General features: G+C 49.3%; 1 long non-coding RNA gene across 1 annotated transcript in view; it reads left to right on the forward strand.

The window, feature by feature from the left end:
* The window catches only part of LOC119458765 (uncharacterized), a 28,370-nt gene extending 13,089 nt beyond the window's left edge, over nucleotides 1-15,281 (forward strand). Inside the window, exons 2-3 of the long non-coding RNA XR_005193580.2 lie at nucleotides 1,527-1,661; nucleotides 15,170-15,281. This is a non-coding gene — a long non-coding RNA (uncharacterized LOC119458765). The remainder of the gene's footprint in view (nucleotides 1-1,526; nucleotides 1,662-15,169) is intronic.
* Nucleotides 15,282-16,877: the final 1,596 nt, after the last annotated feature.

Consider the following 16,877-nt stretch of genomic DNA (forward strand, 5'->3'; position numbering starts at 1 on the left):
TCAAGGAATTTACATTTAGGACGCAAAACTTCATTCATGTAACTTTCTTAGTTTTTCTAATAATGCGGCCGAAATTACGCAATATTTGGAATTCTGGTTTTATTTTTGCCCATTTTTGCGGGAAGGTACTAAAGCTACGAAGCTGCGGTTTAAAACTAATAAAGGTACATGAATGAAATTTTGCGTCCTAAATGAAAATTCGTTGAACACTACTTTATCCAAAATTTAGCTTCCTTGAGCATGTAGTTGCCGGGCTGTTTACAACAGAAGATTGCGATATTTGGCAATTTTCAAAAGCAAATTACCCAAAAAGTTAAAATTCAAAATTATTTCGCTACGTCTAGGAACTAGATAAATATGTCCTAAAGCTACAGAGCAAGCCGCAATGCAGTAACTGCGGTAGTTCATTCTAAATATGGTCACAACTGAGACACAGTTCGCAAAAACCATGTATCCCATGCTTGTTCTTGAACATTTACTTCTAAATCACTATAATCAATTTCCTTATATTATACATAGTTGGCATCTACAAGAATTAAGCTTTTCATGTTTTATACCACAACTTTATATCCTAAGTAGATGAGCCGCCATGGTTAGTCCAAAAGTACTGACAACGGGGGGCTCGTGGATCCGGAGTGGGACCACCACCTTAATGCGAAATTCGAGCGCAACTCTACACGTAATTTTATTTCGCGATATATTGGCTGGCGCGGGCAATCTTTCTCGTGCGACACGCTGCAAACGTAACAAAGTGTGGTGCGACTGCTTGCCAGCCAGGAGATCGCGAAAGGCACCGCGTAGGTCACTCGTTGGCGCGATTGACAGCAACCGCCGCAGGCAGACCTCCGCTCATGCCGCGTTTTGTTCCGGTCATTTGTGCACCGATAAAGCCACAGATATGAATCGGTGGCTTTATCGGTGCACAAATGACGCGCGCCACTCTGGTGCCATCTCATAGTCATCGCCGCCGAAGAGCCCATCTTGCGCAGCACTAAGGTTTTCTTCTCACGCGTTGGCCATATCATCCTCCTCCGCTTTCCCCCAAGCGCTCTCTTCGCTATCGCACTCTTTCATGCCCCTCTACGCTCCGAGTTGGATCTTTCATCTATCGCTGTGCCCTTTCGCTCGGTTATGAGGGACGCCGACGCTCGCCGCAATAACGGGTGACTGCGAACTCCGCTCTAAAACACTACCACCTGCTGAGACTCGAGCCTAGACCTTTTGCGTGGGAAGCGTTATACCTCTGCAACCCGACGGCGTGTGTGCTACCAATCGCTGCGCCCCAACTGGCATTTCAGGCTAGTACGGTAAAAATGCACGATCACACCTTGCAGTTGGAATGAATTCGTACTGCTGCTGCGAGTACGTCCAGACGTAAAAAAAATAACAGCGCGTAATTGTACAGTAAATCGCATGTCACAGATGACAACAGGTACAGAAGGCAGAGTCAGCTGTAATTTGAGAAATGTCAGCTCTTTATTGGTCTAATTTCACCCTAACCTTATTGGATGCTTTGGTTTCTGCAGGTTTGGCATCGATATGGACGGTGTTGGCGCTGCTGGCTGCTGTCGGAGAGGTGATGGATTTCTTATGGGAACAGAACTTCGCCTGCCACTAGCTTTCTCGGAATGCACCAGCAGTCTTCTTCCAGCAGCATTAAGGTGACTCAATCAAAAAAATATTACGCAAAATGGAGGGTTGGGAAAAGAGAAATTTCGAACTGCATGAATTGCATGTATTCACAAATTGATAGCCACACCATATTTCGCTTTGTTGGCGCAAATAAACCAGTACAATTGTTGTGTGGTAAATTTTATATGTAGCACGGAGATAAACCTTAGTTTCTCTGTGAAGGTATACCTGCGCATTTGAGATGTCAGTAAATGAGTAAAATGACGGTTGAGTGCGCTAAGGGAACACCACCGGTCCACTGGGCACTCGGCCCTGTGCGGCCAGGCACTACACCCGGGAGCTGTCCCCACAAAGGGATCATCGTCGCGGGCCACGTGAACACCCGCAACCCATTCACGCAAACTGAAGACACGTTGACAGCCTAAAGGAAGCAAGTATTTGATTACCGCAGAGTATCCTGATGGCATTTAACTGTTGACACGGTGGTACTTGGCTACATGTTGGTATGGTTAAGGAGCAGACCAAACAAGAATGAGCGAGAATCACGATTCTCACGATTCTCACGATGATTCTCACGAGCATCGCGGTTCTCAAGCGGCACGGCGGTGCGTCACAAGGTTCTACGAGAATCGGCAATTCAAGGCGAAGGGTACTGGCAGAGCAGTCAATAAGAGCCGAACTGCGCGCAGAGAAAATCAAGTCCGAGAATTAGGTAGTGGGGACAATGGGCAATCACGGTGAAGAGGAAAGGAGTGTGGCGGCCAGCGATGATGACATGTGCCAATGAGCAGGACAGTACCGCCGCCCGCCACGCGGATGACTCGGGCCGAAGCTGGGGTGAGCAGCTTTCTGAGTCATTGTCGGAAGGCAGCACTCATAATAGAAAGAGGGGCTCCTGTATTAATCAGTGCGTCTGTATCAATCAGGATAGCCGTCAACGTCAAGAAGGTTGTGGTTTGTTACTAATGTGAGAAAGAGAGACCACTTCATTCGTAAGAGTGGAGAGCTAGACCATGGGCTCCCCAGGAAGGCCAGATCGCCACTAGGCGATGCTTCACGGCGACCTCTTCGGCTCGCTCCACGGCTCGGAGTTGCACATCCGAGCGAGAGCTAAGTAGCACTGCCTCCCACGATGAAGGTGATGGAGAGGCGAGGAGATCCGAAGGAGCGGGATTCTCCTTGCAGTCCCAGAGGATGTCACTGAGCGTAGCTAGCTCGTCGCGCAGATGACAGTATGGACTTAGTTTGTCTGGGTAAATGTAACAGCATACGTAGGTGTTCGGGTATGAGTGTGCCCGCAACCTGCGCCAGGTGACCTCCTGATGCTTGTTTAGTTTACTGTATGGTGCGGGCCTAGTGTGTCGTGTAAGACGGTCGCCATCATTATCATCCGCATATTTTTATGTTCACAGCAGGATGAAGGCGATCTCAAGTTACCCCTGCCTCGCGCTAGCTGATTCCAATTTGTACCTGCAAATTCCCTAATTTCATCACCCCACCTACATTTCTGCCATCCTCGACTGCGCTTCCCTTCACTTAGCACCCAATATGTAACTAGAATAGTTCATCGGTTATCTACCCTACGCATTACATGGCCTGCCCAGCTCCGTTTTACAGCGGATATGTTAAAGGTCGAGCTCGGTCCTTACGCAGCGATGTTCGCAGCACAGCTAAGTCGGGAGAGGGGCAAGTGTATAGTGAGACGGAAAGCTCTCGAGAGGGAAAAGAGTGCGGAGATGGAGGGGGAGGGAGGCAAGTGGATGCGAGGGAGGTGAGGGAGGTGAGTGCCACCGGTGGCACAGTTGACAGGGCGCAGTTGAGCGGGAGCGGAGCCAAAGCTCCGCCGCGGCGAGTGAACGAGGTATAACGTTAGTAATGACGTCAGCGCTCCCTAGTAACAGGCGCGCTATCCCATCTGCGGACCTATTTCTCGCCCTGGACTTTCTCTACGTAGCTCTATGGCGAAGCCGACCGCCAGAATTCCCGAAGAAGAAGCCGCTTGATTGGAACGCCGTAGAGAAGCGTGCTAGGAAACAAAGAACCGGTCCCGAGCAACGGGCAAGGGAAGTTGAAGCCAATCGTCTCCGAAGAAAAGATGCAGGTGTTGCAACAAGAGAAGCGTACCATGCTCTTCTTCGTCTAGCTTTGCACAACTTTGCTGAGGCTTCCCCTCAGCTCCGCTGGTCATTGGTCATAGCAAACATCAGAGGTGGTCATAGCACTAGAAGACAGGGACAAGAACGAGAGACCAGGACGAGCGCTAACTTTCAACTGAGTTGAAAGTTAGCGCTCGTCCTGTTCTCTCGTTCTTGTCCGTGTCTTCTAGCGCTATGACCATCTCTGATGTATCTAACCAACTAGCCCAAAAAGCCATACTTGTAGAGGTCATAGCAAAGCCACGCCTAATTTTTTCTCTTAATGTCAAGTAGCATATCGGTTGTCCCCGTTTGCTCGCTGATCCACACCGCTCTCTTCCTGTCTCGTAACGCTACGCCTAACACTTTTGGTTTCATTGCTCTTTGTGCTGTCCTTAACTTGCTCTCGAGCTTCTTTGTTAACTTCAAAGTTTCTGCCCCTTATGTTAGCAACAGTAGAGTGCAATGATTGTACACTTGTCGATTCAACGACAGTGATAAGCTATCAGTTAGCATTTGGTAATACCTGCCGTATGCACTCCAGCCCAATTTTATTTTTCTGCAAATTTTCTTCTCATGATCAGGGCTCCCTGCGAGTAATGGACCTAAATAAACGTAATCCTTTACGAGACTCTAGAGGCTGACTGGCGATTCTGAATTCGTGTTCCCTTGCCAGACTACTGAACATTATTTATGTCTTCTGCATATTAATCTTCAACACCACTCTTATACTTTCTCGATTAATGTATTCAATCATTTGTTACGATTCGTCCTCATGGTTGCTGAACAGCACAATGTCATCTTGAAACCGAAGGATGCTGAGATATTCGCCGTTGATTCCCACTCCTTAAGCTTTCCCAGTCTAATAGCTTGGATACTTCTTCTAAGCATGCAGTGAATAGCGTTGGGGCGATTGTGTCTCCTTACCTGACCCCTTTCTTGATAGGTATCTTTCCGCTTTTCTTGTGCAGCACCAAGGTAGCTGTGAAATATTTGTAGATATTTGCCAAGATATTCACGTATGCCTCCTGTACTCCTTGATTACGCAATGCCTCTATGACTGCTGGTATATCTGCTGGGTAAAATGCTTTTGCATAATATATGAAAGCAATATAGAGAGGTTGTGTGTGCTCCGCAGATTTCTCGATTATCTGATTGATGACATGGATAGGATCCAACGTAGAATATCCCTTCCTGAAGCCAGCCTGTTATCTTGGTTGACTGAAATGTGGCCCTGATTCTGTTGAATATTAGCTTGGTGAATATTTTATATAATACTGAAAGCAAGCTAATGGGTGTATAGTTCTTCACTTCTTTGCGTATATTTCAATTTTTAGGTATAAATATAGTAGTGCATAGGTGAGACGGCTGACGACAAAGGCCTGGATAAGTTGGAGCGGGTCCTTCTCCTTCATGTCTTGTTTAAGCGCGCTCACTATGTGGAGCAGTCTCTAGGTCTGGTACACTGTTGTCGTGGTCGTGGTGATGCCGTTCCGCTGATTCTGCTACAGCATCATGTCCAGTACTTGCATGTACTCGACATGGGTAACTGGCTCCTGGTTTACACGTATGGTGATGTGAGGTGGCGACTTGTACTTGCTTCGGTCGGGTGGTCGTATCAAGAGCACCTCTGACTTGTGCTTGGAGCACTCTAGTCCCACTGCTTTCACGTGTAGCACGGCGATGTCGGTGGCGTTTTGGATCATTACTTCAACTGTGCCGTCCTATCCTTCACACGTCCAGAGCGTGATGTCATCGGTATATACCGTGTGACTGAGTCCCGGGAGTTCACGCAGTTTCGGAGGCAGGGTACGCATTGTTAGGTTGAATAGGAATGCTGAGAGGACTGCGCCTTGCGGCGTGCCTCTATCGCCGAGCCGGATGGAACGCCAGCGCAGTTCCCCGACCGCGAGCACGACCGTCCTGCCTATGAGGAACGACCTCATATAGTTGTAGCTAAGTTCGCGGGGTTGTAAGTCGGCTAAGCTATCGAGCACAGCCTTGTGCAGCACATTGTCTAAAGCCTTATGGACCTCCAGATTCAGTAGAGCTTTCGTGCTCCGACCACTGTCGGGATGCAAGGAGTCGTGGTGTAATTGACGGAGGACGCCCTGGGTAGACTTGTGTGCCCGAAAACCGAGCATCATGGGTGGTAGAATATCCTGTTCCTCTGCAAAGTTCTGTAAGTGGCAGAAAATTACATGCTCCATGAGCTTGCCTAGGCAGGAGGTGAATAAAATGGGGCAAAAATTTTCTAGGCTCCATTTCTTGCCCGGTTTTGGTATGAACGCCACCCCTGCGTGTTTTCCCTCAGGAGGTAAACAGACGGAACGTCAGCACCCGTTCATGTATTCAATTATTGCTCCCACCAACTTCAGGTCGAGGTTACGCAGCGCCTTGTTCGTAACCCCGTCGGGTCCCAGTGCTGACGGCTTGGGCAACTTGTGCATCATCATCATCATAATATATTTATGTCCACTTCAGGACGAAGGCCTCTCTCTCCTTGTGATCTCCAATTACCCCTGTACAATTAACTCGCAGGCAGAGCAGCACAAAACTCTGCCTCCGAAAGCTAGCATCAGCTGTTCGTTGGGAGCTCCGCCGTAGTGTGGCAGGTGCGTGTTACCCTTTCTCGTGGAGGTATTGTACCGGCTGGCGAGCTCCGCAAGCAGCTCTGCGTCGGTTCCAGGGCATTGGCATTTTATTTGCGTCAGCTGCTTGCGTGCCGCCGACTTGGCGTTGCCGGGTTCCAGCAGGTGTCGCAGCAGGTTTGGGTTGCTGCACATCTGGTCCCACTGCCAACGTTCCAGTGTACAGGTGTAAGCGCCTATCTCCCGTTCGAGCTTCTATATGCGCTGTCGCAGCTTGTTGTTATGACATTGGCGCTGCCACCTGCGCGTGAGGCTTTCGCGCGCTTCCCACATGTGCAGGAGGTGAGAATCCGTCGATGGCTGCTCTTGAGGCACTGCCACTTACGTAGTGGAAGTCACGCCGAGGCTCAGCGACTTGATCCATTCATTGAGATCCGATATGGAATGGGGCGCCATTTGTTCGCGTAGCTCACGGAATTTATCCCACTTCGTAAGGAGGGCCGTGGCCGCCTTCTTCCTGCTGGAGGCTGTTTCAGTAGTCAGCGACAAAATGTAATGCTCGCTGTCTAGACCTAGAACTTGAGTGGTTGCCATAAACGAATGCCCTTGCGGTCGGGTTTTGGGTAACCCCACTCTGGGTGTTTGGCGTTGAAGTCGCCGAAAATCAGTAGTTGTGCTCCTTCGTTCAGCAGAGACGCTTTGCGGAGGACTAGCAGGATGTCAGTGCCCTTGTCTCGTGGCGAGTTGTAAATGCTCAGGACGAACAGCGGGCTGTCTCCCCTTCTCGTCAGCAGTATTTCAAGGGGTGTGTTTGGATATATGTGGCCTCAATTTCCTGGTGTTTGGCTGTAAGGTTGCGGTGTACAAGGATGGCCGTCTTGGGGTGAGGCGCGTCGGCCAGTCCTAGCTGAATGTATGTAGTGTAAACGTGGTAACTTTATGGGAGGGCTCGTCTCTTGGAAAGCTATGATTTATGGTTTGTTTTGCGTGTTGTTTGTATGGGAAGCTGCAAGTGCCCCAGCTTAGTGCGGTAGCTCGTGCCGTTCCACTGCCATACTGTCAGGGTTATTCGTTGGGCCATATTACGTTGGCGGTGGTGTGAGGTCCTCCCTGGCGGGCTGGCGTTGGTGTGTGGCTGGCTTCTTACAGATTTCCTCTAAGATGTAGTTTTTGTTGGAGTCCGTTGTTCCTTTAGTCAGGCGAGCTGTGTGCAGTGTTTGGCTTGTGTTGCCTCCTCAGAGCTTTTGAGTGCAGTGTATATGTTTATCGTGTCCATGGCGAACGCGTGAAATTCCTGAAGATTTGTGTTTATGAGTTGACTGATGGCGTTAAAGCGCGCCTCCAGCATAGTTTCTAGGGCGGAGATGGCCACCGTTACGGCCGTGTGAATGTCCCTTCGGTATGGAGCCAGGCAGTGGATGTGGCAGCCTTGGGCTTGTTTGAGCTTTGGGGCTGTGGTGCCGTGCTAGTGGAAGCGGAGGAGGATTCCCGTGTTTGTGATGTGAGTGTGGATGTCGGTGCAGATGCGTACGAGGCAAGGGTCCTATCTATCTTAGCTTCAAGGGATTGCATATAGCTAGTTTATTTAGCTATCTGGGACTGCAAACCGGATATTATGGCTTGCTGGGCCGAAATCTTGGCTCTCAAGGCGGGATTCTCCTTGGCCATCTCCCTCACCTGTGATTTGGATGCCAGCGACGCTGGGGTCCATATCGCCAGGACACCATCTTTGGTGGCACTTCGGGGCCTTGGCGCGATGACCGGAGCCGCTAACGCGGGGGCTCGTTGGGTTCAGCGAGATCTTGAGCGGTGGGTGCAGGACCGGGACCAGCTGGCTCTGCGTTGAGGTTGGCCGTTCGAGTCAAACAGCGGGAACGACGTCGACCGTGCTCGGAGGGATGGGGACCGGCTGATGGAGGTGCCGCTGCGGGAAGCACTGCGCCTGGTTGCCCGGGCAGGTTGTTGTGCTTGGTTCGTTTATGGAGTGTGCGACGTATTCTTGAGGAAGCGGTATTTTCAGATTGAACTGCTGGTGTTATGAGCCCCGCCGCAGCAGATGCACCGTGGTGCGCATGTTGGAGCTTCGCCCTCCTAGGGCAGTGGGTGCTCTCCGCCGCAACGGTGGCATCGCTGCTTGCGTAGCAAGGGACAGACGTCCGCGCGATGGCCAGTCTTGTGGCATTGGTAGCATGACTCCATCCGGTTGTAAAAAGAGGTCGAGTGTGATGTTGGTGCCGTGAAGAATGTCCAGTTCGAGAGGTCCATACTTGTAAGGGTGACCACCAGGTGCCCAGTCTGGCCCATGCGCGGAGGAGGTCGGCGAACAGGCGGCCTCGAGCTTTCGGTGAACAATGCGGGTTACATCGTCACAGATGGTGGGCTGACGCGGTCGACCCTCGCATGTCGACATAGCAGTGTTGGTTAGCAGCGTGATGCTGTGTCAGATACGGCGGCCCTTAGCTTGTTTAAGGCAACGGTATTCTTGTATGATGGCGTCCACAGCCGAGACATTGCCGAAAACAAGCCAACTGAATGTGTCGCCCGCGATTCCTATTAGTATATTAGCCACTTTATCTGCTTTAGACATGGTATTGTCAGCTTTGCGGCAAAAAGCCATGATTTTATGGTTGTATGAAAAGTATAGCTATGTGGATGTCAGAACATGAATCGCAAGAGCATTTCTCGCGGCAACCTTTGCGCTGAAAGGGGCCGCCGAACAGTTTGAATAGCTTTTCCTTGCAAATTTCCCAGCTGGTTATATTTTCTTCATTGGCGAGCATTATCGTTGGGTCCCACCTTTGATTAGCACTAACGGGTTCATAGAGCTTGATCTGTTCGTCATCGCTGTGTCCCTCCCGGCCAGCGAACGCACCACGGTAGCGATGGTGGCCAACCGTGACGATTGGAGCAGTCTCGCGAGCCGCAGCCATTGCTGATGCGGTCGCTTTACTGGGAGGCATGGGGACAATATCAATGCACCGACCGCTGTGGAGTTGCGTGGCGAAGACGGGGATCGCAAAGCTCCACCAAAATGTTACATGTGGAAAGACAGAGATAAGAGACTTGTATTTTCGCTGGAGCCAGACTGCCCGGCAAACACTCGCTCGCTCCAAGAGCGCAGACACTTGATCCCCTTTCTCGCGGCGGGTCGAAGGTGTCGAAGCGTAGTGTCCTTTGCCTGGCATCCGATGGTTGCGCATGAGTCGGTCGGTTGGTTGGGCGGTCGCTGGATGGGTTCTCGCCAAGTAGATTCAATGAGTAAATATCGCTGTCTCGTTTTCGTCACTTTGCGTTTGCACTGTTTACGTTGAGTGTGGATTACCAACCAGCCTAGTTGTAACACTGCTATGTTAGGTTCCTTGCACTCCACCAGGTAAGCCCAGCAAACAAGAATCTTCTCTTCTGGTTGACGCACTTGTCTTTCCAGTCAAAATTTTTTCTCACACTTTTTCCCTTATACAGGCGATTCCTTATGTCCGATTATAAAAGCAAGGCGTTCTTTAAGTATGATTTTCCCAAACTAGAATTAGCTCGATCAAGTGCATACGTTCTGGAAGGCATTTATTTTCATAGACTTGTGTGCGAAACGTTATTGCTTGTTCCCAACCAAGTGACAAGACTACCGTTTTAAACAGACCGAATACAGTAAAAGAATTTACTCGCTATCGCGGCCCTGCGAAAGTGGTTGTCCAGCGAAGCTGTTGAAAAACACCACTACAACTTTTGACGGGGCTATGTAATGCTTTATTGCTCAATTCCTCCTCCATCGTCTTCATCAGCCACAGGAGAATGTGGACGTGTAATTCCAGGCCCTGTGTTGTAATTTCCCTCCAATACAACCAGCGGCAGCACGTCGGCGCTGGTCCTATTGCCGTTTCTTTTCCCTTTTCCTCTCATCGTATTCACGATGCTCCTCGGGAGTCCTCATTATGTGTTGCCTAACCAAAGTGGTGCTTAAACAACAATGAAATCAGTTGCTAGGCTGGTTCTTTTATATTTCGGAACACCTTCGTGGTCCGAAACTTTTACCCGCTTTCCGACTGTCCTGGTCGGAAACAATTTTGCCAGTTTGTGGCTCCATGAAGAAAAACAAACTGTGGAAGAAAAACTAACAGCATGTTTATTTTTTCTCTTGCATTCTGCAGGCAACTCCTCTCCCAAGCAATCTCCTGGGTGCAGGCCAGGGTTGTTACTGCAGGTTTTGCAGAAACACACAGTTTCCCTCCTGCCTCTTTTTGTTTTTCTATCGCTACAAAGAGCACAGTCTTTGCTATTTCGGCCTGGGAGCTTGTAGATGAAATGGCTCCTCCCATCTAGCCTTTCCTCGTACTCCTTCCGTGCAGACGGGTCCCGCTTTTTGACTCTAGCCCACACGTCAACCACTAGCTGTTGGATGAGGTTGCGGCGGTACTGCAAGTGTCACTGTTCTTTCTCACCATGCTTCTGCAGTTGTGTGTGCCTCCAAATAAAGCTATTGACAATTGAAACCTCTAGAAGCCAGAAAAAAAGCTTTCGCCATCATTTCATTGTCTTTTGACAAAATGTCTCCGCCGCCGTCGTCTTCGTCACTCGCTTCTGTCGAATCACTGTCATCGCTATCAGATGGAGGCACGTAATTCTCTTCCTCGCTCGCTTTCACTAAATGCGCCACCGTAAAACGCACGCGGTGAAAAAGTGCTCATGCTTCTCAGTGCACCGCGCGAACTCCGCGCGCAAGGGAGAATGCTCTGCTATCATGAAGCCGTGCTGAACATTTTGCTGCACCCTTGTGCAAAAGAAAGTGAGCTTTGAAATGAGGTTTATTGAGGCAGGCGTAGATGTAGGTCCTTCGGATATGCTGGCACAGAATGGGCAGGCTAAACAGTTACGTCGGGCAGCGCTCTTAGCGGTAACTTCGGCGTCGTCTTTTGCGGAGCGATCACGATGCTGCTACTGTTGGTGGTGTGCATCATCTGCAGAACATGTTGCACGTCTTCTTCATCACAATCACACCCGGGATAAAAAGCAGCCATCCTGGCGGCTCAAACAGTAGTGATCACGAGCGGCTCACGGTACGGCTTAAGGCGATCGACGTGAACAATGTCACGTCCACGACAAGGGAGGTCAGTGGTTCGATTAGGTAATTCACCGCAGACGTGCGCTGGACAATGCGACAAGGTCCATCGAAGCGGGGAAGAAGTTTTGAAGAGAGGCCAGGAGCCTGCGCAGGTACTGACAGCCAGACGAGGTCGCCGGGAGAGAAGACAGGTTGCTCACAGTGAGCGTCATGGAGCCTTTTGTGGCGCTGTTGCTCAGCGGTGGTGAAGTGGCTCGCTATCTTGTGACACTCCTCGGCATGACGTGCTGCAGTCGAAACGGGCACACACTCAGAAGCATCGGGCTGGTAGGGTAGCAGGGTGTCCATGGTGTGCGATGGGTGACGGCCGTAAACAAAAAGTAGGGAGAAAAGCCAGTGGTAGTCTGGGTTGCAGTGTTGTAGGCGAACGTAACAAATGGTAGGATAAGGTCCCAATCTGTTTGGTCAGATGCGACGTACATGGCCAGCATGTCACCCAGGGTCCGGTTGAAACGTTCCGTGAGTCCATTCGTCTGGGGGTGGTAGGCGGTGGTTGTCCTATGAATAACGTGGCACTGAGCCAGAAGAGCTTCGACAACCTGAGACAAAAACACGCGCCCTCTGTCGCTGAGAAGTTCACGAGGTGGGCCGTGACGGAGGATGAAACACCGGAGCAGGAAGGAGGCGACGTCGCGCGCAGTGGCGGAAGATGGTGCCGCAGTTTCAGCATATCGCGTAAGATGGTCGACGGCGACGATGATCCAGCAGTTACCGGCGGGTGTCATAGGAAGTGGGCCATAGATATCAATGCCCACTCTATCAAATGGTAGGGCGGGACAGGGAAGGGGCTGCAAAGCTCCAGCTGAACGGCAAGGCACAGATTTCCGACATTGGCAGTCCGTACATGAACGAACGAATTTGCGGACGTATGTAAACATTCCTGGCCAGTATTCCTCGCATGCGATGAGTAGCGTTGACGAAGTCGTTCATATGTTTTGAAGACTCCAGCGTGGGCGCACTGCGGGTCAACGTGAAAGGGTGCGCAGATAGTGGAGCGCAGGCTGCGCGGTATGACGAGTAGCCATTTACGGCCGTCAGATGCGTAGTTGCGTCGGTGCAGAAGGTCGTCGCGAAAGGTGAAGTGAAGAGCTTGGCGGCGGAGTATGCGAGAGGCTGGCAGCGTGGACGTGTCAGAAAGTAGGTCGCGGAGGGCCGCTATCCAGGGGCCGTGGCGCTGCTCTGAAGCAATTCTATTGATGGTGAGAGGCAGGACGATGGGTGTTAGTGCTGACAGGCAACTAAGGTCGGTAGGCAGAGGAGAGCGTGACAGAGCATCAGCATCCGAGTGCTTGCGGCCAGAGCGGTAGACGACGTTGATGTCGAACTCTTGAAGTCGAAGAGCCCATCGGGCAAGGCGGCCACATGGGTCTTTCAAGTTTGATAGCCAACAAAGGGCGTGATGATCTGTGACGACGTCAAACGGGCGGCCGTACAAGTAAGGGCGGAACTTGCTAAGGGCCCATACGATGGCTAAGCATTCTTTTTCAGTCACAGTATAGTTGGTCTCCGCTTTGGTGAGGGTACGGCTGGCATAAGCAACAACGTATTCAGGAAGCCCGGGTTTTCGTTGTGCTAGCACGGCGCCAAGACCTATTCCGCTGGCGTCTGTGTGTACCTCCGTCGAAGCTTCAGGATCGAAGTGACGCAGAATAGGAGGTGAAGCGAGAAGACGTCGTAAAGTAGTGAACGCCTCGTCGCAGGCTGGAGACCATAATGACAGGTCGCCGGAGCTACCCAGAAGCTTTGTCAGAGGGCGTATTATAGACGGGAAGTTGCGAATGAAACGTCGAAAATATGAACATAAGCCGACGAAACTGCGAAGTTCTTTGAGATTTGTCGGCCTAGGAAAGTCAATAATGGAACGCAATTTCGCGGGATCAGGTTGGACGCCGTGCTTAGACACGACGTGGCCAAGAATGGTTTACTTTCGAGCGGAAAAGTGGCATTTTTTTAGATTAAGTTGGAGCCCAGCCTTGGTACGACACGTCAGAACGCACTTGAGGCGGTGAAGATGTGTCGTAAATCCGGAGCGAAGACGACAATATCGTCGAGGTAACAGACACGTTTGCCATTTCAATCCACGCAAAACAGTGTCCATCATTCGCTCGAACGTTGCGGGGGCATTACAGAGGCCGAAGGGCATCACGTTGAACTCATAAAGTCCATCAGGGGTAACAAATACAGTTTTGGGCTTGTCAGCGGCGGCCATGGGAACCTGCCAATACCCTGAGCGCACGTCGAGTGAGGAGAAGAATTCAGACCCCTGTAAACAGTCAAGGGCGTCATCTATTCTCGGTAGAGGGTACACGTCCTCGCGGGTGATCTTACTTAGGCGGCGAAAGTCAACACAGAAGCGGATAGAGTCGTCCTTGTTCTTAACGAGAACGACCGGCGAGGCCCACGGAGTTTGAGAGGGCTGAACGATGTTGCGGCGAAGTATGTCGTCGACATGCTGACTAATCACACGGTGCTCCGTAGGAGACACACGGTATGGTCGTTGCCGCAGCGGTGAATGGAAGCCCGTGTCGATGTGGTGCAAGACAGTTGACGTGCGTCCAAGGGAAGGCTGAATAGCGTCGAAAGAAGAACGAAAATGGTACAGGACGGCGATAAGCTCCGAACGCTGCTCTGGTGTAAGGCCGTCAGCGATGGGTGGACTAGAGATGTCGGTGCAGGACTTGTCGGAAGCAGAAAGAGTGAAGATGTCAGTAAGGTTGTCGCGAGAAGTAGCATCGGGCACGTCGACGTTGTACAGGGACTGAATGGCTTGGACATGGCCGAGACACTAGTCACGGAGCAATGTGAGCGGAGGGGACAAAAGGTTACATACGAAACTATGGCTGAAACAAACAAACAAACAACAAACAACAAAGTTTACTTATCCCTCAAGTGATGGCGAATCATGTATACAAAGAATGCGCACGAATCGCAGTGAGAAAAACCGTGAAATTTAACCCCCGAACACCCTTGTCGGGCGGTGCCCGACAGCGGACTGCTACGGCCGTGTTGCGTTGTCGGGCCCTGCCTGACAACGGACCGCAAAGGTGCTACTGACGCTGTCCCGACGTATCAAGCGGCCGTCACCGCGGCGGCTTGCGCAAGAGTAATCTTTACCGGAAAAACATATACGGGGAGCGCATTGTTATCAGGAGCGCCTTATCAGCAATGATGTGGTTTGGATGCTTGTTCTTTATGGAAACGAATGCTTTGCTGCACGTTGTATGCATCATACCAAAGAATGTATGACTTTTCAGTTGAATCGCTGCAGCGTTCTTTTTTCTTTTTTTTTCGGTGAGGACGATGCTGCGAAAGACCCCGACTAACTAGAGGCTAACATCTTCGTTGTAAAATATATCTGCACCATTAAAAGATTATTACACCTCCTTTTAAACCTTCTTGGTCAAGCCTAATTATTATTGTAGCAAGGTTGATTGACGCATAAAAACGAACGAACTTCATTTTGAAAAATACCTGCAATAAGGTATCCCACAAACATGGCATAGGATACTAATTGTTCCCAGTGTATCCAGAATAATTCTTAAGTACTTCAGCAAAACCGAGATATTAGTTATTTTGCTTGAGATATCTCCTTCGCCACTCTAATGTTGTACGTACAGTGCATGGCACATAATCAGCCCCAAATCCTGGTGCTGCAACTGAAACTTAAAGTACATAATTAAATATTTTCCTTGCAGGAAGCTGACATGCTTGGAAAAAGTATCTTCTTCAAGAGAAGTAAAGAATCTTCCTTTGCCGCCGCTTATTTCAAGAGTGGCGTACTGTTCTGCTTTGAGCTCTGTTCACTGTGATGTAAGCACTTGACGGTTACTTGAATTTCTGACCTCATTCACGCATGCCCTTTTTAGTTTGACCGAGGCCTATTCCTGGCAATTTCGAAATACGGAGGACAATGCAAAAATCTGGCGTATCGATTGGTTGCTAAAGGAATGTCATCCATTCAGTATTGACGCTTCCTCGCTCTCACTCTCTCTTTGTCGCTATGAGCTCATTTTGATAAATGATTGCATCACAGGAGAGAGGGAGAGAGGGCCTGAGATTTTTTATAAGTTATTCACCTATGCATTAAAAGAGGCACGGTGGAGTTGAAAGGAGCATGTGATATTCGCGGATTGAATTTGCGTGCACGAAATGCCTTCTAATTAGGCCAGTATATGTGCTTCAGTATTGCCTGCAATGCTCTGTTGGCCGAAAATTCATTCCAAATCGCGCATCTAGGTCTTATACGGTGTACTCAACAAAATTGGTGATCGTTACATAATAACATCGAAGCAAGTCTCAAAAACTGCGCCATAACATAGCATCAAAAATAGGCAGACTCAACTCCAGTTATCCACCTAAAGCGGATCATTATTGGTGTGATTGGCTCATGAGCAATGTGTGGGCGTATATCTGATGTGTGCTTTTCGAGGTATAAATATTAGTAATAATGAGCAGTAGGTTAAACGAAGAAATGACTTTCGAATCATTCCACTCGCTGTTGTTTGAGCGGTGCAACAATATTGTGTTCATGGTTCCATCTAGTGTGCCATGCTCATTGCGACCTTTATTTTTTAAAGTTAAATGTATTTATTCGTCGCAGTCGGTTAGAGAATGGGCTGGAGCCAAAAAGCTGCAAACAGTAGCTTCAGGACATCTGGATCCAGGAAACAAATACAAACATAAATTTTGCAGTGGCTTCAATTGTTAAGGACACATACAAATTGCAAATATGAAGTGCACAGGATATCAGACATTGAAGAATGAAAGAAATATGATGAAGTACTACATTACAAAAATCTAAACAAATCAGACATTAGAAAAAGTGTTACTCGATAATTAAAAGAATACGTAGCTTGAAGGCAGCGGGAGACAAACGCAGGAATGCTAGTGATTTAACGCTGCAGAGATATGAAAATGGATTTTAGACGTTGTTGCCCATCAAAGGTTGCTATAATTTAGGTTGGCATTGAATTGCCATTGAAATATCGCGTGGTTGATGATTACTTTCAGTTTAGATAACGAGTTGAGTTTTGGCGAAGTGTTGCCTTTATTTCATATGCAGAAAAATTGGGGAATTTACAGCAGTGTAAAAGCTAGAAAAGTATGGCTTGTGTGCACCTGCGATCCAATATAGCAAAATAAATTTAATGGTAACAAAAACTTTTTAACATAGGGTCAATATATTTGATTTGAATTTGTTTTGATAGTCACTAAGGTAAATAGCTGTTGCAGCTTCCAAGCGTTCGAAAAAGAGGCGGGTGAGCTTCACAACCGACATTTGAGTATCGAAATTCTGCTGTAACAAAAGATGCACGGAACAGAGGTATTTTTCTAACCCTGAAGCCTTTCAGGATGCCATGTAAAAGCGTGGAAACACATCTTATCAGCGCAGCTTCTGAGACA

This window comes from Dermacentor silvarum, chromosome 7, assembly GCF_013339745.2.
Source record: "Dermacentor silvarum isolate Dsil-2018 chromosome 7, BIME_Dsil_1.4, whole genome shotgun sequence".
Taxonomy (NCBI): Eukaryota; Metazoa; Arthropoda; class Arachnida; order Ixodida; family Ixodidae; genus Dermacentor; species Dermacentor silvarum.